Consider the following 26488-nt stretch of genomic DNA (forward strand, 5'->3'; position numbering starts at 1 on the left):
GCATTTTACCATTGTGCCACCAGGGGGTATTGAAGCTTTATTGATGACGACTCTTCAAGTGCCTAGCTAGCTAATGTATAGTTTCAAGCTAACTAAGTTTCTAGTTTAACTGATTGAAAGGAGAAGCTGCTGCTCACCTCAACCTGAACTTGAATGAGGCCAGCTAGAACCCTGCTAACATCCGGCTCACAGAGTAAGATAGGTGTTTTTCTTTACTTCAAAAAACTGTCTCTGATCTAGCATAAAGTTAGAACCACCAAGTTTGATTTTGTAATTTAGCTAACTCATTGAAATAACCCTCTACTGACCTTTAACGGCAGACATTTTGATTTGAATGCCATATAGGATTTACATGTCGGCTAAGTGTAATTTCTTAGGAAGTTTAGTAAAAAAGAAAATTATTAAGTGATATTAATAATCTGTTAAACCGAAAACACAACTTAGAGAATCTTTTAGTCAGCAGTTCAGCTGAAGATGCAAAATTGTGAAATGTGTCTACAGATAAGCATATATAGGCCTGTATGGAGAACAAAGTTTCCAAACCTTGGTGTAAATAGGCCTGCAGCTGTCCTTTCACAGAATTTCTTTATTTTTAATCAGAAATCAAGAACTGCTTATACACACACCACAACTACAGTTGAAACAGTTAGTCAATGACTTCATGTTGATTGAAAAAAAATAAATCAGCTAGTATTCTGATAACTGTGTAATTGTTGAAGTTATTCAACAAAAACCAAGTGGTGCCATGTTAAAAATGTCATTTGGGTTTTGGACGTATAAATCCCTGAAAACCTGCGTTGTTTGATATGAGAACATTACTTGTGCCTTTAGGGTGCTGATGGTGCTGGCAGGTGTGTCATGCACACAGGAGGTTCTTGTTCTTGCTGTTTTCGCCCACAAACTGTTTGCCGTTTATTAAAGTGATGCAGTCTGCTTGACCCATGGACCTCTTCCCTCCTTCTCGCGTTGCCTTCTCTCCAAACACCACTGGGGGGCGGTAACAGGGGACCCCTCTGCCCCTGCTCTGAGCTTGTTTGACACATGCATTCGCATATTTTGAGAGGTCCCCGTTTAACATGCAAATCAGATGGACTCAGAGCATGCATGCTGAATAGACTGGCTTACACTGAGCTCACTGAACACAGCAGTTTTCAGGTTGACAATTGGGGCTACAAACGGGACAACCAGTGAACTGTGTGAATGTGCTCATTGAGGGTGTGCGGACACTTTATGAAGTATAGAGATCCGTATTTTCCTTTTTTGGAGAGAACACAAACGGTAGCCACAGCAGGCCATGCAGAGTGGCACTGGTTTCTGCCTGAACTGTGTGAAAGTTCTGGACTGAGAGTTTTTCACTGATGTATTTCTATGAGTATTGTTCTTCTATTAGACACTGTGGTCAGGAGCGATATCCCTTGTGTCTGGCTGACCACACTGACTCTCTCAAAGCTCTCAGCTGTGAGAGTGCTGCTTGTCCAAGCTGTGACTGATACAGCCCATGTGGGATGAGAGCTGTCCCCTGCTATCTGGCTCTTGTTAGTGTCTAAATGCAGTAAAGACGAGAGATAGTATATGTTGTAACTTTAACATCTTTCTTGTATTGTGTTACTTAAGTTTCTTCCCAGAAAATTGTAATTGTAAACAGCCTGATGTAGCACTGACTGCTGCTCTCTCTGGGTTTGAGATTTAGGGGATTGCCTGTGAGCATGAAATTGGCTCTGTGGCAGGCCGGCCCTTCTAATTGTATATCAGAGGTGTTTGATTTCCATTATGATCATGAAGCCTGAGAAGAGATAGCAATTACAAGAGTGTGTGCAGAATTTATGCTTCTATTACAAGTCAGCTGTCACACATGAGAGTCTCCTCTTAATATTTCTCTCCACGTCTCATAGAGTTTCCATGGTAATTACGCACAGAGTACTCACTGATCTTTCCCAAGCAAGAAGCTCATACAATTCGCTCTTGGTGTTTGGAGGCAAGTCCAGCTTTGGTGAAGCATTTTGAGTGGTTCAACGGGAGAAATGTTTCTCACGAGAAATTCACAGTGGGAGTGCTGTTCTTAGAAGTGATGTTTACAGATGTTTTCACTAGCCTCTATTTCACAATGGAGCTGTGATAACTCATACAATCAAAGAACATAACTGGTGTCATAGAAGATGCACTGCTGTGAGGTTTTGCACAATAGCACCCCTATCAGTTTCCACTGCTGACTGAGGTTTGATCTGATGTTTGGGTTTGTGGTAGAGTCAGGCTGCTGTTATCGTCACAGCCCTGACTGAAGACTGTGGTTTGGGCATAATACTGACCCACAGGCTTATGAGTGAGAACTTTTCAACAACTACGCCTGTCCGTCCAGGGTAATCACTATGCTGTAATAATACCCTAAGGAGGACTTGACTCAAGACTTGGCTGCTCCTGACTCTGTAAATGTTAATGCCCTGTGACATCAATAGTAATTCTGATCACTATGTGCATACATGTTCCCATCTTACTGCCTAGGCTCACTGTTTACTATGCATCTAATGGGATTTGGCTGCTTCATATTCTCAGTGCGTTCATAGTTACATATGTTATTCTGTCTGTCATGCATTATTATATTTATGTGTGACTCAGCAATTTTCTTAATTTCTAACTTTCACACTTTTTTTTTTTCTGTAACAAAGAACTGGCAGCTTTTGTTTATGAACTGCTTTTCTAGAAGAAATTTTGGATTTGTGTGTTTTTTATTTGCCATATCATTTTATCCGAACATGTTCTTCTCATTAGCGCTCATTTCTGCTTCAGATTTGGTTATTTGAGTTTTTTATGGTAAGCACTTTCATAATGAAAAAGAATAGGCACACCAACAATGTTTTGCAATATAATTCACTTTTTGTGCAGCTATTATTGAGCTGTTATTGAGCATTATACAAGTGAGCATAATACTGAAGTCATCCACATTGTAACACAGGGCAGTTACGGAAAATTTCCATTACACATTAGATATGGACTCTAAATTATTCCATTAGTGCTTGTGTTGCAAGTTTGAAAAGCTGTTAATAATCATCATCAACCCTTTAATCACAGAGTTGTGATTGTTTTAAACGAATCTGAAGACAAACTTCCAAGTTGTTGAGTCATGAGGTTGTTGACTCATTAAATTTTGTTCCCATTAACATTAATGCAGCTAATAAAAAGCTCATATTAACAAAGATGCTACAGCTTCAAGCTCTGGCAATGAGATGGATGGAGGGAGAAGCAACACTCACTCGACAACACTCTCAATTGTATGATATTGTATCAATCACGTTTTATTTTCTTCTTATGGTTTAACAGCTGATGATTTGTTAATAGATTTCATCCCATCTCATGTCAATATTAATTACACTCCTTTTGCAAACTAATTCCAGATCAAAGCTACAAAGAAGTCATCAGTCTTTTTTTTTTTCGAAACATATTTAATACAGTGTAAACAACTACCAAACATTCTTGTCATTCTGTCCCGTTTTCACACAGTCTCTAAATAACAGCCCAGAAACTGATGGTATGATACTGTGTAGATGTGTAGACCAGCCAGTGCTCTAAGTGCTTAACCTCCTAGGACCTGGCGTCCACATATGTGGACCTCACATTTTGGGTTCTCTAGACCACAATACTAACTTTTTCTCAACAAGGGCCTGATGACCACATATGAGGATATTATACTGCCACTCAGTAATTGAAATTTAAAACTAATGTCCTCATATGTGGACATCATTTTTCTAAGGTCCCAATCAGCCTATATAGCAAAGAATAGAGCTCGGGTCTTAGGAGGTTAAAGCCTTTTTATAGACACACCCACTTTTGAAGGAGAGCCCAAAAATAAAGTGCCTAAAATAAAAATGTTGTTGTTCTTCAATTGTTTTGATTTGAGTTGAAACCCTGGTCTCCTTTGAAAGTTAACTCTTTAAATTTTACGACCAAATAGTCAGAATGAGACCCTAACCGAAGTTACAGAAGCGCAGACATGGTAGAAATGCACCTTTTCTGTTAGTTTGTTTTGCCTTGCCTTTTTTCTTTATTTTTTCTTTTATTTTAGCATAAAAAGATAATATAAGGCATGTATAGAAACCAATTTACAGCCTTAGCCACAAGTCTGAACCAATGCTGCGTCAACAACTGTTGCAGTGTTATGGGGATGGTGAAGCGTTTTGCACAGATGGAATCAGGAGACTTAGAGCTTCCAAACAAGGTATAATTTGTCATGGTTGCTTGAAGACTGAGTCGAGTACAGGCCAAAACACACCTAAAGTAGGACTGCCAAGGACAAAAGATCCCCCGGGTGGGAAGGTGTGTGATCAGTAACAGCTGTTTGACATTTTGTATGTGTGTGTTTGTGTGTGTTTTTGTGTGTTTTTGTGTGTTTGTGTGTATGTGTGTGTGTGTGTGTGTGTAAGTAATAGGGGTATGATTGGTGCAGCCTGTTGAGCTCTCATTATGTTACCAATGTAACAAAACAACCTTTTTCACTTCACAGTTAACACTGTAAAACAGTCAGTTTAAAGTTGTGGCAAACATTTTGTAAACATTACACATAACACCTATTTTATTGTCTTCCAACTGCATCTGTCATGTGACCATTTTGGTCACGTCATGATCAAGTTACCACGCCTGCAGTAAAAGTTCAGTTGGTGTTATTGGCTCATGATGGATAATAACCCTGAGATTGCAGACGCCCCCCGACATATTCAGGTCAGCAGTGTGGGAATATTTTGGTTCAGTCAGATCCTGGAGGTCTAGATAGAAACATTGTTCACAGAAAGCAAATGAAATGTTGAGTGACGCACCAGTAAAGCAGAGGCTTTTTACAGTGAGGAGTTTGATGGACCAATCAGGTCATGTCCCGTCAGGCTGACAACTCAATGGCTTCGGGCATCAATTAGGTATTTCCTGTTCACCCTTCTGACCTGCTGTGACCCCGTCTTGTGTTTTTTCTTTTCTTTTCCCTCACACACACATGGCCGTATTAGACAAGCTCAGTGTGTAAAGTAAAGCCGCAGCAGCATGTGATCCAAAGGGCCATATGTACAGAGGCAAGTGCAGTTTCTAAGTTTAGTTATTGTATTTCTGTAGTTGCACTCTCGGCATCATGATCAATTATTTATGGAAAGAAAATTTCCAGGAATTGATCTAAGTCGTATGCCGCTCGTGTGAGTACTTATAGCTGCCAAATGCTCTCATTGATTGATCACCACCACATTTGTGTTGGTGTTCATCCAAAGCTGCGTGTGTGTCCAAGCCCCCTCTCTTGGCGTTGACTGTGTGTCATTAAAATAGAACGCCTGGCTACTTGAAAAAAGCCGTAACCGCTGCTTGAATGTAAATCAATGTTTTGTGCTTCCTTTGTAGCTCTCCATCTTATAGCAACACACACTCTGCGACTCATACTGTTGAGAGTGAAAACTCAAACGAGAAATGTAGCTGTGTGACTGTGACGTTTCAAATTCATGGCTGCTGTGCATAACATCATTTGCCCCGTACCTGTCGTTCATCATGTTGCGGTCTGATCAGGATGCCTGTCTGGGAGAGTATAAATAGAGTTTTATCTCCCCTGATTCAGTCTTCCTGTTTGGACTCTTCCTGAGGCTGGAGGGCTGTCTGGCTCAAGCTGGCCGCACTGCAGTACTTTCTCAGGGTAAAATTTCATTCACAGTAACCTCAGATGTGCAGGCAGGCTGGTGGTGCTCACAGGGACTGATGCAGATAGTTTTGTAGATGGGGGAAGAATACAAACACAGTGGCTACAGAACAGTAGATGAGCGGGGGAGAAAGTCAGGCAAGCAGTGAATCTGTTGTGACCACAAGACCACATTACACAATGAAAGGCCTAGACCAGATTTCCATATTGTATCCAGCTGAATGGAGGAAAGAGAATCATGGTTAAAGGGAGATACCACTATATTTTCTGTGGTTACTTTCTTCCTGTTGCTATCACACTTTCACTATTTGACTGATCAATGTGCAGAATATGTTCAGGCTGCAAGTAACAAATTCGGTTCAGTCCTTTTACATTTACATTTTTATTATCAATTATTTTCTTAGTTAATAGTTAAATCTATAAAATATATTTAAAAAAAATGGTATAAACTGCCCATCACAACTTCCTAAAGCCTACTGTGACATTATCAGATGTCAGATTGTCAAACCAACAGTCCAAAGATTTTCAATTTAATATCAAGTAAGTCAAAGAAAAGCAGCAAATCTTTACATTAGAGAAGCTGGAATCAGAAATAGTTTGGTGTTTTTAGCGTGAGAAATGACTTCAACGATTAATAGATTATCAAAATAGTTGCTGATTATTTTTCTGTCAACTGACCAAACAATTTAGATCTCAACGTTTTAGCTCTAGTGCGTATGTCTACCAAATAATTTAACTGAGTAAATGAAAAATTTTACACTGTGATCTACAGTACAAAGGTTTGATAATAAACCTACACAGCACTAATTCATCTGATCTTATTGTGAAGTTGTAAAGTTTGTCGTAGATGGATTGAAACACTTCACAGACAAAAATATGATATTCAGCTTCCTACTCTTCCCAGTTCTTTATGTAGCCCAGGTGTGAACCCGCGCTGTCAGATTCCAGTGTCACCGGGAAATTGAAAAATAAAAGATTGATGGGCACAGCCTAAAAAAGATGCAGTCCCCTGGGATGTAGACAAGGGAGAGCAGGGAGGCAAGAATGGAGAGCCAGCACTAAGAATATACTGAAGGAGCTTCTCACGCTTTTGCCTTTATCACAAGTAGCTACAGTCTCAGGGGGGAAAGCCAGCGGACGTACTGCAGCCATCTACACTGAGACATCAGGGGTCTGACTTTCAGAGTGCTGTTAGTATTAGAAAATCACAAGCGTCTCCATGTTAGACTCTCATGTCTAATCTTGAAATATCAGCAATAATTAGTAAAAGCGTAACCGAAAGTTAGGCTTTGATATCCAGGCAGATCTGACGTGTGATTTGCAGACGGTGTAATTATAGCAAGAGTCACGGTGAACCTTGAGTCGAGATGTGCTGCTGCTCGGCAGATAAACTGTCAGGGTCGTTCCTAACACATCACACAGTTCGATATGGATGCCAAGTGAACACTTACAGTACACAGCCTCAGGGCAGGTTTTTCTTGTCATCTGAAGTGGCTGTTTCAGATGTTTGACTTCAGACGTGTTTTCCTTTTAATATTTTTTTATTCTGAATTGGTCCCCAGTGTCAGATATCCGAGATTGTGCATTGATTCACCAACCAGAGTGACTTTTAAAAGAGAAAATATCAGCGCGGTGCTGTGTATCGTAGAGCCACGTTGAGCAGTAATTGAGTTTTTTTGAGATCAATTTCTGTCCCACAGCCCCTTAATGAATCAGCTCACAGAATCTAGATTAGATGCTGTTCACCGAGGTCTGCTAAGTGCTGGCTCCAGAAACAAAAGCAGCGGAGTGTACTCTTAGTTCTTTGAGGAAAAGAAAACATTTTTTTTCTTTTTTTCTTTTTTTTTTATCACACATGGAAGATGGGAAATGTAGAAGGGAAATGTCAGTTCCTGCCCTTATTACTTCTACACCACGAGCTTATAGTTTTGAAACCACAACAGAAAATGAAAATGAATGAGTTGTTGACTTTGCGTTTGGCTAAAGCGACGGCAAAACTGAGTATATAAATGCCATGTCTCCAGCTAGCATTTGCTCCTTGTTTCATTTTTTCCCCTGCCTCTTTTCATCCTGTGCGTCCCCTCCTGCTACCCTTCTCCTTCCCATTCATTTTATTTTTTGTCCTCCACTGATTCTTTCCAGTCGTCCATCTTCCAGCAGACCCAGACAGTTAAATGTTAAGTGGAGCATCTGCCTTGGCTTTGTGGCGAGCAGGTTGCAGACCCTCTCGGCAGCTTTGGAGGCCACTGGTTCTGTTTTTTTTTGTTTGTTTTTTTTTTTTTTTTTACATCAAGCGAGTTCCACAAGAAAGCAGACTGAGTGGCTGTCTGGTTCAGAGTCTGTCACAGCAGACAGTGGCCCCCGTAATCTGTGGTTTAGTGTGTGCTCATGGGTGTCGTCTGTGCCGTCAACCTGCAGTTTCCACGTAGACACACGATGAACACAGCATCCTGCCGTGCTCATTGTGGGCCACCTAATGTATGAAACGCACTGTGATTTACACGTAAGCATGCTTAAAATAGTTGTCTATGCCTGAAACTATGATTATCAGGCAGTAGGACTATTTGATCTTATGACAGTTACTCAGATCCATAGTGGTCAGAAATAGCATCATTGGGCAGCGCTATGACGTGAGCTATAATTTTCCTGTCTGCTCAGTTTATGCTGTCATCATCTCCAATGGCAAAGATTTGTCCAGAAGCTAAATGTGTGGTCAGTAGTAATGACCCTGCCTCACAAGGAAGGAGCCATATGTCCTTTTCCATGTCTTGGTGTGGCATTGTGTTTCAAAGACGTCTTTTTCATGTGAATGGAAGTCGTGTCGGTGTTGTTGCTGCCGAGGTGTTGAAAAGCATCCACCGCTGTGCCGCTCTGTTGTTCACAAGCTCACATAACCGTATAGAACTGTCACTTAGCTCGCCCATTTCTCCAAACATCTAGCTTTTAACAGCCGGCTTTTTAGCTGCATGCTGTGCCATTAGTGTTCTTTTGTTTCCCAATTAGCAGACGATCTCTTTCTCAGTCGCTGTTTTTCTTCCTCTTGTTTGACAGGCTGTCACAGGCGAGCCAGAGAGCCCACTGCCTCCCTTTGCGACCACATCTGAGCCGGTGAGAAATTGTGCCACGTTCCAGCCCCACTTTGTTTTATACCCTATCAAACTGCAAGTAATTGTTTGTTTTCGAAAAGGCTTCTGTCAAGTGAACCATTTCCTTTGGGCCACTCAGTGTAACGCAAGGTTTGGAGAATCAAGAATGGATGACATCATGGAATTCAGGAAATGAAGACGTATTAAGGAATAAGCCACACAGCTTTGTTCCCCTGTAGTGTGTCGTGGTGGGCGTTTTCCCAGTTTGCTCTGGGGTGTTCGAACAGAAAAGACAATAGACGTCCAGGAAACATGCTCCTGGGACTAAATTACAAATTGTTCAGAACTGACTTGCTGCTCTGGTATGGGTGTACTTCCTGCCGGCCTACCTCCAAACATTGGAGTGGATGACTGCAGGAAATAGCCCCTTACACATACACACACTCTCACACACACACTCCTACACAATCCTTACGCCTTAAATTTCAATTTCAGTCACATAACCTGCGTGACCTCCAGTACTGCCTGCCCCAGTAATTGGTTATAGGAATAAATTATGTCGGACTATAAGGGCTGCAGACACACATGGAAAAGCAGCCAGAAGTCTTCTTACAGTATGTGGTCATAGGGTCACTCAGTGTCAGCAAGAGTAGTGAGTGTTAGCACTCATTTGTTTAAGTTTTAAGTATGCATATGACAGAGCCATTTCTCTGTAAGCACTGTTGAAGTTACATTGAGAAAGAATTTTCAGTCACTCCTGAAAACGTATTTTACCAAGTGCTTACTCCACAGGATTTTGCTGTTTCCACTGTAACACAACAGCAGTGGCTCTGCCTTGCTAATATTTCAGCATGCATCAGAGTTTGTGGCGTGAGTGTTGCTTGTGTGAAAGTGTGCAAAGATAATATTGCATGTACTGTCTGTTTTCTTTCTGAAAGACAGCTGGTTGAATAGCAGACCACTGTTAGGCTGCTTGTATCTGAATGTTTTATATGCGGTGCACTTACCTCATATTAAAAGGCTGGCCGGTTCTGTTTGATCAGCGCCTTCCAGCTCTGAGCTGTATAGTGCTTGCAGAGAGAGAGAGAGAGAGACACATACCTGAGTATGTTTGGAAGCACACATCAGTAATACAGCGAGACATAACACAGGAGATCTGGCCTTTAACTTAAGCTGAGCCAGCCTCTGGTTAAAAAAACGCATACGACATGTCATGGTGGCTTATGGCAAATAATAAAGACACCATTGAGTGTAGCAAACATTGGTTAGGCTGGGTAACACTTTGACACATCTGATCCATAACACCTAAAGAAATACCTCAGTATAATACATTTCAATCCAACAACTCCACTTACAAAGGACTAAAGTTGTCATCTCAGCAGGTACTCAACATTTCAGTTTGAAGTAGAATTTATTGCAGTGCTGTTGCATAGCATCACAGTACCGGAGCTTCCTTTTTTTTTTTTTGGTTACCCAGTGCATATTATACGAAGGCTAAAGCAGGGTAACGACATAAGCTTCTGACCTCTTTCATGCTGCGATCCCCAGGCTGAATGAGGTGTGCTAACATGAATCAGGAAGCACTCTGGATCATGACTATCCATGTAAAACGGGCACCACCAGGTGCCAGCCAGCACAGGGTGTGAAAGCAGGCTGCTGCTTTTCACTCTGTCTCACAGTGTTCGGGACGAAGCGCTCTGGCAGCACTAAGCAGCAGCGAAGCCTCTAAGGATCCTTTGCTCTAAAAACTCTGTGTTCCTTAAACGTCCCGAGCTCGGGTCAAACGCTTTGATTATACTCGGGCTCAGCGTCTGCGGCTGTAGTCGGTCAGTGACGATTGCGGACTGTGCAGTGTGGCAGCGACCTCTGGCAGGCGCTGTCGGCTCTGCACTCAGTCGTATGACATCTACCAATGTCAAAATGTGTGGAGGTGTAGTTGCAGAAGTGTTGTACAGTTTTAAACTGTTTCTGAGGGAGACATATCATCCATCCAGACTGCAGAGAAAATCTTCATAGACAGATGCAACTGTAGAACGTTGCTCTTTTCTATTTTAATTCAAGGGCAGCAACATCTGGGCTCTAAATTAGCTCAGAATACTAAAGAAAGTGATCCATGGTCCATGGAGACTGGTTGGTCTGAACAGGCTTTTTCTGGAGGGAAAAGGAGGAAATTAATAGCCCAAGGTTGTCACTATAAATCCCTGTGAGGCAGGCTAGTTACTCGGCTTCAGGAGAAGCTCTTTTTCTTTTTCTTTTTTGTGATGCTTATTCGCTTTGCTTTTTAAATTCCGCTCACCGTTTTCTTTCTTGTAGAGGGTCCAACAAGGACAAGAGTGAAGCCGTATTTTTACATTCAAGCTGCATTCCATCACACTGCTGTTTTAAATTGGCTCGCTCTCTCATTTGCTGTAATAAGGGAAATCCTTTTTTTTAATCTTGTTCTCCCAATGCAGTGCATCGCTGAGACTATACTTGGTGAACATCTTCAGTGATGTAATTTACATTCGTTTACACAGGTGCATCACACTGTCTGTGCCTCCGCTTTGCTTTCAGCTCGCGTTTCATTTTGTGTCATTTGTAAGTGAGACTTCCAACAGATGCTGCACAGAGCTGAGAGGTGACAGCACAGGTTAAATGAGGATTGAATTGTGAGCTTTCTCTGATTGGAATCCATTCGAAATAGATGATTGAATTATATGTAAAGAATATATGATGATACTAGCCAGTGCCTGATTGATCGGAGCTTCCCTGTGTGTGTGTGTGTGTGTATATATATATATATATATATATATATATAATATATATGGTGCACAGCTTGTCAGGATCAGCTGTACATCCTCACATGCTGCTTTACTTTCATCGCTGAAGCTCAGCATCCATCCTCCTCTCCGCTGCATCTGTACTTTGTCAGCTTCAGTTTTTCATTTCTTCTGCGGCCTCACATCGCAGCAGAAGTTGATAAACTAGCTCTTAAGCTAGCACACCAAATTATGGCTAAAGACTTCAGACAGCTGAAAGTGAGAAAGTACAGCTGGCACTGGTTAAAACAGAGATAAAGCAGCTGCCGTGTTAAATTGTCCTCCAAAGGCCACTGTAGCTGTGTGAAAGTTCAAAATGCTGCCTTCTGGTCGTTTTAATCAGGAGCACAAAGGAAAGTTGTTTTGTTTTTGTTTTTTTTGCTGAATTATTCATGTTATGGTACAGGTTATTTTTTATTCTGACCCAAGCTGAATTCAGTCTTTTCAGTCAGTGACATTGCTAAGGGCGTCCTCTGTCTTTTTAGTTTGAGGAGTAACAGGTTGAGCTGAGATGATGATTGTTGAGGGCTTTCAGGCAATGCCACTCAGTACACAGTAAACCCTGAGTGTGGAGAGAGGGTGTGGGAGAAGAGGAGGATGAAGGAAGCGGAGGTTGAAGGAGAGGGAAAAAGGGCACTCTATTTCACAGCCCCGGTTATGTTCCTTCTGTAAATACATCAAGGCTCTGCTTCACTGCGCTTCACAGCACGGCTCCCCAGCCTCCGTGTTTGATGGCTGTGTTGGCATCCACAACACAACACTCTTTGCTTTGGCGGGGTCAGACGGGTTCAAAGAGGATCCTGGCCTTTAATCAGACTATAAACGACGTTGTTGACTGCTGACAAAGATACGTCTAGATACGATAGCACAAAGCCGGTTCATGAGATAACATTTCAATTTGATCTTTGAGAGTCTGTGGAGTTAAGTGATGCATGTTTGGATCTGTCATGGCTCAATGTCGGGTGTTCCTTTGATTTTAAATTGCTTGTCAAAGGTAATTTATCTTAAGTGACCTACTGACAAGAATATTTTTAGCCTGTAGAAGCTCATAGAGGTTGAACAAGTTGACCTTGAATTGAAGAGTGTATCTTTATTCTGATGAAATTGGACATTGACTTTTTTATTTCACTGTGTATAGTTCTTTAAAATGTGCTTATGTCACTTTGTTTTTGGTAAAGTTCTCCATTTTCCTTACATACATCAAGAAAAGCAAACATCAGTTTGTGTTAAATAGCTCACTTGTCCTACATTCCGCTAAAATTATATGGAACATAAAGTACATATCAAAGTTTGCTGATGTTGGTTGATTCAGAAACATCAAACTGGATCAAACCAGTATTTCTTTGCACTGTTGGCAACTTTAGATGATGATATAATGTACGTAAGTTATAATTCCATTTCTTCAAGCATGCCTAATGAGCTCTCACAATGGACACAGATGAGCAGGTAATAATCTCCCTCAACTGCTCCGGCTAATTTTGGTTTTTATCAAGTGACTGATTATCTCTCGCTTCCTCTGCAACAGAAACAGTTTGTTCTTGAAGTGCCCTCTGCAGATTTGACTCCAATTGGAAAGAGTGTTTACAGTTATGTGTTTCAAAAAGCATTTAGGGGAAGATTAACGTCCTGAAGGACGAGCGATAAAAGACTAAAGCATATATAAAATGAATGAAATAAAATAAAGCGGATGCGTTTAAATTGACTAAACTTTCTATTAAAGTTTATCGTTGGCCAGTGATAAACTTTAGTGATGCCTCTTCCAAACTCGGCCTCTGGAGACTTCCTCTGACAGCTTGTGTGCCAGCTGTGGTTGTTCAACATTTAGGCTCGGCCCCCTGCGAGGACCTGAACAGCATACGAAAGCCCCAGAGTCACTGATGAGTAACGTTTTAGTGGCTTGTGGAGAGCTCTTAACAATACCTACGAGTATTTCTCTTCTGCTCTCTGTCTCCCGTTGTTCTCTATCTCACTGCGGTAGAGAGAGAGAGAGAGAGAGAGAGAGCGAGGATTAATGTTCACGCTGACTGTGTCACCAGGCCTCCTGCACACTGCCTGTAAATGCTAATATTGGGAGCTTTGCTAACCATGACCTAATGGCTCTGCTGTGTAGTTCTGTGAGTGTCTCAAATTGTGATTAAACCCATTCATGTTTAAGACTCTGCTTAACCGGTCTATAGCAGCAGAAAAGCCATAGATTGTTGACAAAGCAGTCCGTGTTGAATCCTGCTCTCCTGACCGGTTAGTACCAGTGACACAAGCTTAACTGAAAATGGCATCGGAGACGGGGTACAACAGAAAGCTTATAATCCAATCTGGCCCTAACTATGCTGCATGTTGTTACAAGATTCTACCCAAACAAACAAGGAAACAACCATATAAATAACAGTCTTACTTGAATTACACATGGATCCTGAGGAGGCAACTCCTTCTAATCAGAGACATTCATAATCATGCAGCCTCTTAGCGAAGAAGTTACTGCTCCGAATCATCCGGCAATATTACTATAACTTTGCCATCAGCACAGCCATGCTAATGTAATTATGCCCTAGTTTTCTGGTAGACTTGACATTAATAGTGCTGCAAGCTGAGTGGAGGAGACGGCCCCTCAACCGTGGAACGATGACAACCCATATATATATATATATATATATATATATATATATGCACAGATTCTGCTGTGGCCATGTTGATTTGTACCAGTCACAGGACAATTTAAATGGGCCAATGTTAATATGTGGTTGACAGACCTTTCTAATAATCACAGGTCTGCAGAGAGGAGAGAAATAACCTCTAAGTGCTCAAGGTGGAGATATGAGAATACATGTGATGATTGGGCTTGGAATATTTGGCCATATTATAGCAAACCTGATGTTGAAGGAACAAGAGCACTGATTGTGTTTCTTTGCAGTTGGCGCCATCTAGTGAATCTTGAGAAATACAGAGCATGTATGGATTTTTCCAGCATAACTAATGGCCTATTATTTCTGTGGCACTGCTTTTGGTGGCAAGTACCTCATTTACATGATGACTATATAGATTTTTTAAACATCCATCATTGCCTCTCATTATAAAAGCACAGCACAAACATACAGACATAATTGGAAAAAAAGGGAAGGCAGTTTACAGAGTTAAATAAAGAAACTCTTGCGTCATGAGCAGCATCTCTGAAGAAATTCGATTTTCAGATGCTATCCAACCCTCGAGGCTCTGAAGTTGTTGTTTAAAAATATCTCGTAATGCACTCAGCACCAAACCTCCAACTTCATTAAAACAACACCAAGAAGAGGTTACACTTTGATCCTCCCCACTGAATTGAGTGGCTCGAAGTCCTGTCAGGGTTTTGTGGTAGGTGTAACCCACAAAATCAATAGTGTTCAAATAGACAATTTCTAAAGGTATCTTAGGGGAGAGATGAAGTGGGGGAGGGGAAGAAAAAAAAAAAGAGGGAGACTGGGAGGGGTGGAGAGAGCGAGGGAGAGGAAGAGAGAAAGAGGTATTGTTCACCAGTGGATAATTGGAAAGCAGGGAGGCTGAGACTGCAGTTGACATGGTGTTGAAACAAGACGTTCCCAGCGGCCATTTATCCATATCACCTGAGAGGCACTAGACCAGTGTCACTGACTTAAAATCAATTTTCTGATGAAATTACTTCAAGAACAAATTATCTCTCTTTCATGGCCTGCTGTCATGAGCCCTGTGTTCCTGTTGACACCACTAGAGGTCAGTGTGACCCTGATGTGCGCACATGAGAGAGGGAAGATGTCGTGTACCCTCTGGATGGGTAGGAGGGGAGTTTGCAGCATGCTTTATGGTCATGTCTGCAGAATGACTGCATGGTGCAAAGCTTTGGTTGTTTTCTGCTTCCAGCGAAATCGCTTTCTCTCTCTTTCTCTCTCCGCTTGCTCTGTTTCCTTATCTGTCCCTTCCTTTGCATTTCAACCTGGGATGTGTTCAACCTGTTTATGCAATTTGCATAAACTGGCTTCAGAAATCTGTGCTTACCCCAGTGTATTGCTCAGTCAGAGTGAGTTGGCTGTTCAGAGGGAATAGCTAATGACTCCATTGCCCTCATTGACGCATGTCAGTCTATTTCAGGCTCAACGGCTAACACTCTCATACATGGCCAAGTGAGAGCTGATGATCTGCGTGCTGGATCAGCCCTGTGATGTCAGCCTGCCACTTGGTTAGTGTTTTTTTTCAGCAGAGCGTTGCACTTTATCCTTATGCCTCTGAACCATCACTGAAGTGTATATTCTAGCCTCGTGTCACGCTGCTGACAGCACTCCACCGATGGAGGAGACGTACTGGGATATCAAACATGTGATTTGACCTGATGTGGTTGCAGTGGCATTTCCTCACCCCAATCCTCCTCCACCTCTCTGCCCATAACAGGAGCCATCCTTCAGCTCCGTCGCCTTATTGATCCCTATTTGGCTGCCGTTCATTCCCCCTTCTCCGTTACCCACCATCAGTCTCCGACCTAAGCTCGTCCGACGCTCACCCCTGCTCTCAGGATGAGCGGAGCTGTAATTGGAGGGGAACGAGGTTGAGAAGGTAGGGGTGGGGGTGGGGGGTTGAGATACAGCCATACAAGGGGCGAGAATGAGCGAGGAAGAGTATAGATGAAGAGACAAGAGAAAGTGCGAGAGAGCGATTGGGCAGCTGGGTAGAGACGAATGGCATTAACTGGACTGAATGTTGAATGCAGGGGCAGGAAGGGCACTGCCAGCCGTGGAGGCTTGTGGCCGGCTTTCACATGACTCTCTGTATGCTGGGACGCAGGAGAGTAATAGAATCCCAACGTGATGTGCCGGGATGCTTGTGGAGGAGGGATTAAATTTAGCCACAGCCGCAGGCAGGCAAGCAGGCAGGCAGGCAGGCAGTCAGTTCTGCAGGGCTTGTGGGGGGGGATGTTCGCAGCTCTGGGGCCTTCTCTGGCTACCCCCCCTCTGGTCCGCTTTACCCTTCTGAAAGAGTCATGGAGGGCACTGCTGCAGTCACAATATGAATCACCTCCTTTCCATACCTTAGCAGGCTTAATGGCCAAATGGTGAGATGTATCACATTGCAATGTGATGGCAGTGGGGGGTAGGGTGGGAGATAAGTCAGCCACAATTTATTTGCAGGCTCTGTTAGGGTAGCATCTGTTGGCTTGTGCAGCTATTGGGTTTCAAAAGCAATAGTGCGTGTCATAAACTAATGTTCTATGATAGAATAGATTTTACATGATAGATTTACAGATGTTCCTCTGATGCCAGTCATTCAGGCAGTTACGTTACAATGAAGCAATTTTTTTTTGCTACCAAACATGCAGCAAGAACAACTTTACCCTTGTTAATACCACCTTAAGCAATATCAGTATCAACAGAGGACATGACTTTGGAGTGCTTGTGTCCAAGTTCATGCACATATGTTGTGCACTCGTCTCTGTACAGAACCATTCAGTGTGTGGACAGTTGATTTTTAATGCTCTCTCAAATGCTGTAAGTGATTTTGATAGATTTGATATGAATGTGATAAGGTTTCTACAATAAAACATTGCTAAGGAGTGGCATGCCAAAATAAATGCCTGTTGTCACCCAATTTAAAGGTCCCATGTTGTATAATGTGAGATTTCCATGTGTTTTTTGATTATAAAGCAGGTCTAGGTTCTATATTAATACTGTGAAAGCATCAAAGCGCTCAGTCCACAGAGAAATGCACACAGCCCATACTCAGAAACTGAACCTTAAAACGAGCTGTCAGGACTTCTGTAACTTTGTGATGTCACATGCCAAGCATGGCCCACCTTGACCCACCATCCAACCTTTGAGGATTTGGTTTCTGTGAGTGTTTACCTGAAATCCGCTATATTTTTTTTGTTTTAGAAAACAGTCAAACAATCAGAAGGGAGGCTCAGAGCCTTCTCACTCTCTTCTGATTGGCTCACTGACCAGTTTTTGCCGGTGCTCCAGAGAGAGGCCTGAGAGAAGAGATGTAAAACTACACTGAGATTGTTTTTGTTACTTAAAACCACAAATATATCTTCTTCTGTATATCAAACCTTCAAACAAAACATTGGAAAATTGTCAAATATGGAACCTTTAAGTGTTGTAGTAGATTTCTTTTTTTCTTTTTTAAATCTGTTGAGGGAGGTTAAAACATACTTTGTTCAGCTCCTTAAAGAAGTCAAAGCATGCACCTCACTGATGCAGTAAACATTAACAAAAAGCCCATAATTAGCTCAGAGAGGTTTTCTCCTCGCCAGTTTGTATTTTTTTTGATGATCATTTATCTTTACGATTAAGCTTTAATTACTTTGCTGAAGATCAAGTAGCAGAGGAGGCGATAATATTTCCCTCAGTGATAGCTCTTATCACATAAAGCTGGCAGTTTAACAATCAAACATGTATCATTTCTAGCAATTTACTCCCCCCCCAAAAAAAGAAAAGATTCCTCAAACTATAGAACATCTGACCGTGGTACTAATCGAGTCCTTTGAGACGGTTACCTTTGTGTTCATGCTCTTAATAAGATTTCCATTTGTGGTCAATCATCCCCATGGTATTCTTTTTCACTATCCATTGGCAGGATGTGATGCTTGCTGTTTATAATAGCGGGTTTATGGTATAGCTATATTATCTCAGATGAGGGCTGCAGTGCTGAATAACAAAGATTGGCCATCTGTGCAGTTTGTCTCAAACTACGGCTCAAACGATTTAGCCATTCACAGCCGATAGTACTGAGGCCGTAAAAAGTAATTCAGTGTTAACCAAATGTTCCCCACTCAGAGAGGTAAGGATTCGGACGTTGAAATGGCTCGAGGTTTAGATGAGAGACACTGTGTGTGTTGTGTGAGTGAATGCAGTTTCAACAGCATGCTTTATTTCTCTTTCCTCAGTTCTTATTAGTTTTTGGCAGGGCTGAGTATTTTCTTCCTTGGCCGGAATCTTAATTTCAAATATTTGTGACAGCACTGAACAATAGCCAGACTTGGCTGTTTGGAATCCCATTCATTCATTTAAATACTGGCAACTAAATGATCATGATTTGGCTTTGAGAAATAATGGTTAAGATAAAAGGTAGAAAGTAAATCTGAACTCCGCCTGCATTCTGTTGTAATACACAGCCATGACTGATTTGCTTGTGTAATGTCCTGTAATCCAGTTTTGTGATGAACAGATGATGCAAACACTTCATTACAGGTGGATTGAAGTATCTGGATGGGCAAAACTAAACCCCCCAGTCCACAAGAAACACTTTTTTTGATGGGTTGCGTTACCACTAATCTACAATATGTTCGCTCACCAGTTGTGCTGCTGTGTTTTAAATTTGTCTTTAGAGGGTAGGATCAATTAAATGCAGAACATCTTTCAAATATTTTCTTATTATTCAGATCTTTTAATAACCCACAACAACAACAACAACAAAAAAAGTTTTGACCCTCAAGAAATAAGTGTAATCTCTACTTTCCTCAGTGTTTGACACATTTAGTCAGAAATAAACAAGGCACTGAGTGAAGATAATGCATTCCAGATGTTCTGAAGATGCGTCTTAAAGTGTTATTTCCACAGACCAGTGCTGGTGTTCAACTATAGTGACAGATGCATAGTGATTAAAATCAGTCTGCGTCTTTAGGAGCGTGTCTTTGGTGTGTTCAACGCTGAATTATCAGTCATACTGACACATCAAGCAAGTGTTGAACGAGTGTTTTCAATCGCGTAAAATGTTGTTAAGAGCAGACATGCAAATCACACAGAGGCAGTATAGTAAACATAGTATTATTTCGTCTCCATTTGAGCAGAAAAATCATGTCATTGATTCACTTTTACATTAGCCTTGTCAGCCCAGCCAGTTTTTGCGGCATTATTTGTTAAAGTGATGCTTTTAGCCTTTTCCCTAATGCTCCTGAACATCGGTCTAAGCAGTTCAGTGTTGAATCTTTTATGCATCATATTTTTTGTTATTAACAGAAGTTCTAAACCGTGATTTTAAGCTCTTAGTGTGTCTCATTTGTTTGATCACCAGTGAGATGTATTTTTAAACAGAGTGCAGACTGTCTGCTGTGTCTATTAGGACTAATCGGCTCCTAAGTCCATAATGTGTTTAGATGGCAACACAAGATCATCATTATAATATTGTTAAGATGGAAACTCCTGCTCTTCAAACGTGACGAAGCGTCTAATTGGAAATAGTTTAGAACTGCAGTGTCATTTTCATGTTGATTATTGGAATATGTTCTCATCAGTGGGAATATAACACTTGAGTTCTTGTATCTTGTGCCACACTGGTGGACCCAGTTGCTTCCATCCAGATCTGAGTCATCAGTCTAACTAGTGGGAGGCCGTCGCAAAAGCTGTCGTAGAAGCCACGATTGCACAACTCATCATCAGCTGCCTTGTTTCTGCTTTTGTCCCTTCCATCACACCATAAGACTGGCTAATTCCCCTAATAACTCATTGTCTAGACTGACTCATCCAGACTGTCCGTTGTGGCCTACACAGCTCTTGAGCCACAGGTGTGGTTGACTCTTTTTTTAGACGTCTCCGGCTCTCTCCACTGCCTTGCCGCACACGGTATGTGGTCAGTTCCTGGGTGGCCAGCGATGGCCTAATTGGAATGGATCATTGGTTTTGAGGACTGTCCTTAAGATGCAGCACAAGGCTGTTCATTATCTCTCTGGAAGTTAAGGCTGCAAGGCCGGCATATGTTTTGATAGCATTCACAAAGTTGATCAAAACAAAACTACAGGAGATACTGACCTTTTTATGTCCTAGCGGAGTTTGTGAGCTTAGTTTACAAGCTGAGAAACATAAAGGTTAATGACAAGCAAACAAGTACTAGACTGAAAGATTATTCACAAAAGCTTTGGCCTTTCACAAACAGTTTTGACTTGGTGTAACCTCTGTTTGCTTTTTTGACGAATAACTTGGTTCCATTACAGGGGCGACTGATCAACAACACAAAAATGCTGTAACTGGAAGGAACCCAGGCAGCATTTTAAATGTGTTGTTATTATCTGCTTAAGCTTAAGCCTGTTTTACACAAGGACGGGAAGCTTTCCATGCAAACCTCCGTCTTATTTTTAACAGTTTGGCCCCCAATCTCTGCCTTGTGTGTCAGTGCCAGACAGTGAATTAATATGCATTAAAGCTAAGCGCTCAGGTGTGGAAGAAGAGACCTGGCACTTTGTGGAGAAAGTGGGCCGTGAGTGATGAGGGATGGGACTCATCCTGACACTTGGAGTCAGGCTTTATTCAGTGTGCAACTTCTGTCATCATACACCCGCCACTTCTTTCGTCTCTGTCACGCACTGAATGCCATAACTGCGTTACTGACACCCACAACAAATACAGTCAGGTCCTCCCTCAAAACGCACACATGTACTGAACTGTGTGTACCTTTCAATACAATTGCCTAACATCTGGGGGCCACTATTGTATGGCATTTTAATGGATAGTTGTAACACTGTGATTTACACACTCGGTTCTTTACTGAATTGCCATTCAAGAGATCCTCTAATAGGTTGTTCATGGCCAAACTCTAGACCTTAGAGAGCATTTCTTGTCTCCATATGTCATCTTAACATTCATTTTATTCCCTCTTTTTAATGGCTCCAACAGGTATTTTACCCCCGAGACCTTCTCTTACCATCACCTAGGAGAATTTGCAGGATACAAGACGGAATGATGAAGGTGACACTTGGCTTGACATTGAATCCTTTTCAATGAGAAAAACACTTCCACACGCACACAGACGCGCACATCTGGTGAAAGAATAGTCAAATGCTAGTAATAGTCCCAGTACTGCACAGGACAGTGTATGTAGATAACCCCCCCTCCGAGCCCCTCTGGAGCTCAGAGAGACATTTTTAGTCACCAGGACACCTAAAGGACAAACAATGGCCAGGTGCCAGGGAGACGGCAAGGCGCCTAATTCATCTCACTGCTCCTTGCTGAGCGACACACTGGAATGACACTCGCATAGAGTTTGCGGCACACATCCTTTGTCTCTCCACCACTGTCTCTCATTACATGGAATGGCATGGAGAAGGCTAACATGGCAATATCATAATTAGCGGGGCACATTAAATACGCCACCGTGAAGCGTGTCATTAAAAAATCCTCTGCTGCAAGCCACCTCCGTCTGTCCAAACTCCCACATCCCGAAACTGAAAGTGCTCGCAGAATCGCTGTGGATTTATCATTGCATCACTATAATCTGTTCCTCTGCCTGCTTTCTCTCTGTCTCTCCTCTTGCGGGGGGGGGGGGGGGGTGAATAGGCAGCAGGACTGACTTGGGCCTATCAGTCATTCTGTCGATTCTTGAGGGGTGATCAAAGCTGCGGGAGAAGACCTGTTCCACCCGCAACGTGATTTAGCCATAAGAGGGAGAGGCTCCAGACATCTCTGTTCTTCACTGGGTCTGTCAGTGCGCTGATACATAAGAAGAGACGGGAGTGTGAAGGAAGAGGGTTTGAAATGTGTCATCTCTGTGGAATTGTCTTATCCTGTGACTCGTCTTACGAATGGATAGTAAAAAGATGAGGGCAGAGCGAGAAAGTGAAAATGCAAGACAGGTTTTTAGTGATGATGTGTGGACATGCCTAAGAATTGGATTTCCCTCAGTCAAAGGGCAGCAGCAGCAGCAGGGGTGGATGAATGTCTCTCTCACTTTCTGGCTGCCTGCTCAACACTCATCATCAAATGATGTAGCTCTCCGTCACCTGACCTTCCACATGTGGTACTCTCCAATTTCTCTCCAGCTATCTACCAAGCTTACTGCAGTTACTTCCCCTCTTATCCTCTTGTATCTCCTTCCCCTCCGTCTTGTCCAATTATTACCCCCCCCCCCATTTTCCAATTTTGAAGGGTACCATCGGACCAACCAGTAGTGGCTCCAGAATTAATGTCCCTGCCAAAACAAGCTTCCTCAAGCTCTATCTTATATCTTCCCTTATCAATTGCAAACCTAAATAATGCCAGGATCTTTTGAGACACTTGACTGAGACAAAACATACGGCAGGGAGCCGATGGTTCATGTGCCTCTGCAATTTGTCAGGCAGAAATTGTCCCTCCAATGCACAAACACACTACTACAAACAACACTGACGGGAAGAGTTTGTTCCCATGTGTCTTTGCTCTGCAATCTTACTCCACATTCTCTTATTTAGTGAAGCCCGCTGGTGCTTTGTGAATTCACATCAAGTCCAGTCGCCCATTTGCAGGGGAAGACTCGCAGACTCGTGGTAGTCCCTGCGGAGGGTTCAGGAGATGGGACCGTTTTTGTTTGTTTTGAGAGGGCAGACTTAACATGTCTGACCTGTCCTGTTAAAACCCTCCGGAGTCGGCTTTGGCGCATAGCGCAACACGTTACATGTCAAGGGTCACATATTACCCTCTTTGTAAAATGCCAATACTCATACAAAAGACTTTTTTCTTTTCCTTCGCTGCCTCTTGCCCTCACCTTCCTCTCTTTCTTGCATTTTTCCCTCTGAGTCCATTTCTCACCCCAGTTCCTCCTTGTTTGTGTTGTTTTTACCCTCGGTTTTCACACTTGCTGCTCTCTCCCTTAAATCCCCCCTCTCCTAAATCCTTCACTCTTGTCTGCATGCACTTCATCTTTCCTCTCACATTCTCCCATGTCTGCTGACACAGTGCCGAGCGGATGCCCCACACCTGGGGTTGGCAGCATTTTCCTTCCTGCCCTGCATGGTATGGAGAGGAGAGGGCCTCGTGCGTCTGCCTCAGCTGGGAAGGACCAGTGGGGATTTGAACACCTGCAGGGGGCTTGAGAACATTGCCAAGAGGGACACACACACACACACACACACACACACACACACACACACACTTCAAAACCAGGAGGGCAGGCACGGACACACGTTGTCCATATCTCCATATAGTCAGTATGCAAACAGTAGTTTAACAGGGCGACAGACCAGTGGTGTAGAAATGCTCACTTACAAAGTCAGCGTTATATTCTGACAGTGAACGGTAATGACAGTAGCCTACTACTGATGTGAACATCCAGCTCACATTAGGAATTGTGACTACATTAGCCTAAACAAGCTAAATTGTCATTTTGTTGTCAACATGTTGTTCATATAAAGTTAACTGAAACTCACTCCGCCTGAATTCTGTGTACAGATGTGGACGTCTGTCTCTGAGCTGCTTAGATAAGTTTGAGGTGTTTCTTCCTGTGGCAGCGTTTGCATACTGGCTTTAGTTTGTGTATAACTTGTCTCTGACATACACCAGTCATGGGAGACCTGTTGCAGCACCCAAACTCGCGGCTGCAATCCCACATGATGTTGTTATTGTTTAATGTGCCTACCTTATTCTTCTCTTTGAGTTTGATGTCAGACTACAACGCTTGTAGTGTCATTATACTGCCTTCTTCAGTCCCGGAAGAATCACATCTCCAGGACCTATGCGACATCTACGGTTCCTTCAGTACATGCAGAAAAACAATTACGTCACATTTTCAGAATTTTGGCATCGACTTGGTACCAAAGTATCGGTTCTCGTGACACCTCTGATATGCACACATTCACATAAAACCTATGTGATATTAACCTGATATCGTGGTGAGAATCCATGAGCTCTTCATGAACTGTCCGTGCCCTAACATGAGCTGACCACATGCAGAAGTTGATTTATAACAGGCCTCTGCCTAGAGATAACGCAGAACATCTGGTTTCACTTGAATATCCCTCAGCTACTCTTGCCCTCAAAGAACAGAAACATAAATTAATAAATGATAAACACATGGTTCATTCATTTCAGCTGTCACAATATCCATGATAAAAATGTTCATGCTGCGTATCTGTTCAGCCTATCAACACCTGGTGTCAAAGGGAGATTGTAAAGCTTGTTAAATAAAAGCAGCTCTGAAGTGTATTTGGACCACAGGGCTTTCAACTGTGCAATGAGAGAACCACACTCAGTGGAATAAAGCAGTCTGGATGAAATAGTGATCAATGTGTGTTGTCTTCTCTTTTCAACACTTCAACCATGCCCTGTAGTGCTACTGCAAAACTGTGTGAAAGGTTTTTTACAGCTACTAGCTGTGCACATAATCCCCTCTCAAGATGTATAGAGTATTAAATGGAGAAATTGTTACATTGCATTAGTCTGCTGTATCTGTTTGACAGTCTGTAGTGGGGTTTTTGTCCTCTGCATTAGAGTGGGATAGGAGTGTATGACAGCCATTTTTGGTAATTATGTTTTCCAAGCACATATTTCATCTGCTGCTCACTGTTCCCTGTCCGCACTTATCAAACCCCCCCAACCTCCCTCCTCCCCGTTCATTCTGCCCCCCGTTTTAATTCTCTAAGACTGTGCCACCAGCTTGTCTATTACCTTAATTTAAAACTCAGGAGGGGAGAGGGGGGGGTGAATAATAGAGGGTTTATCAGCAATAATTCCAGTATGGCATTACTGAGAGCTGGTGACGTTAACGTTCAAGAGCGATCCGATTCTTTTCAGCAGCTCTTTGGTAAAGGGGAAGGGAACTGAGCTGTACTTGGAGAGAGTCTGAGAGCTGTTCTTTTTATCCCAATGTTCACTTCCTCCAGTGATTATTTCACAGATAAACCGAGTAACCCCGCTCCAATGAAAAACAAGACTAGGTAATAACTTTTATGTGGCGGGTTCGTGTATGTATCCGTGAAACTGTGGTCAATTTGTTACCAGGATATTCTGTTTAGTGTGCAACAGACCAATGGCGAAACTTCCATCAGTCAGTTACTCGGGGACAAACATCCGCTTTCATATGGCTGCGACCACTGTTGCTGTCCGGCCAAGAAACAAGAAAGAACAATGAGCCGTTATTTTTGAACGGCTCTCAGAAGGAAAGGAACGGAGCCATAGCATCCGGCTCCCTTCAAAGAGTCGTATTTCCCATCCAACCAGAGCACACAGGCTCTGTGGAAATTAACATGAAGGATATGAGCTGTTAATATCACATCTCATGTCAGATTGATATGTTTCCAGTCGTTCATCCAGAATCCATTCATCCATCTCCCACTTATTCTGTTACCCTGTCAGGGAGGGTAGGGCACGGAGGTTGTGGTACTGCATTTTAATTTTCTTGTCTTTGAGTCTCACATCAAAATCGTTCATGCATTTGATACAAAAATCAGGAAGAGAACAGACTCCTTCAAAAGTATAAAAATGTCCTATCCAAGGAAAACGCAATCAATCATTCCTCAAATGTCTCAGTTTTTTTGGAATCCCAGGCAGCGTTTGAAGTCCCGAGCTGAGCAGAACAGAAGGCTGTGAACTCTGCCAACTGGTGATGATATTCCTTCACAATGCTTTTGTCAGTTATGAGGTGGATTTTGTTGGGTCATGGGTGCTGACAGCTAACCGCAGTAGCAGTGCAGCATTTGCTCACTTCCCAATCCCCCTGTATGCAGGGATCTCTGATGAGCGCATTTCCAAAAATGTGTGTGTCTGGGTTGATGGGTGCACAGCTGCACCTCTCCCTGGCATGAGTGCATCCGAACAGATGCTGTTGCATGTCTGTGTGTGTGTGTGTGTGTGTGTGTGTGTGTGTGTTTGGGGGGAGACAGAGGAATTCTGGCAAAGTGGACACTGCAGATGCCTCTGATTGCACGCTGGATCAGGGAGGACATTCCTCCAGGACGAGGACAGAGGATCAACAGCTAGAGCCTGCTGGGCCAGCTTGGCAAGGCTTCTGCGGTGAGCAGAGGCAAACCATATCAACTTGGGCAACCTAGGCACAAAAGGCGCACAGACACTCACCAAGGGACCTCAGACCTGGATCCAGTCCAAACCTCTGGTGATGATTGTACACGATGGCCGCTGTTTATCTACTGGCTGAGGTGATAATCTGCTCTCATGACTCCCCTGAGACTCTGAACCTTCTCTTGTGCATTATAGTCACGGTTGCCCAGGGCCACGGGGGATAGTGGTATGGCGGGCTTGCAGAGTAGAAAACTC

General features: G+C 42.7%; 1 protein-coding gene across 2 annotated transcripts in view; it reads left to right on the top strand.

Moving 5' to 3' along the window:
• The window catches only part of tspan9a (tetraspanin 9a), a 152047-nt gene that overhangs the window by 10362 nt on the left and 115197 nt on the right, over window positions 1-26488 (top strand). The window contains exon 2 of one of the 2 annotated variants that reach the window (XM_087174019.1): window positions 8708-8764. The exons of the other annotated variant lie outside the window; for it this stretch is intronic. The gene's annotated coding sequence lies outside the window, so the exon portion shown is untranslated. The remainder of the gene's footprint in view (window positions 1-8707; window positions 8765-26488) is intronic. 2 annotated transcript variants of the gene reach the window in all.

This window comes from Seriola lalandi, unplaced genomic scaffold (genome assembly GCF_002814215.2).
Source record: "Seriola lalandi dorsalis isolate HSWRI2012SDOR001 ecotype SW California unplaced genomic scaffold, Sedor1 jcf7180002054302, whole genome shotgun sequence".
NCBI classification, from domain to species: domain Eukaryota; kingdom Metazoa; phylum Chordata; class Actinopteri; order Carangiformes; family Carangidae; genus Seriola; species Seriola lalandi.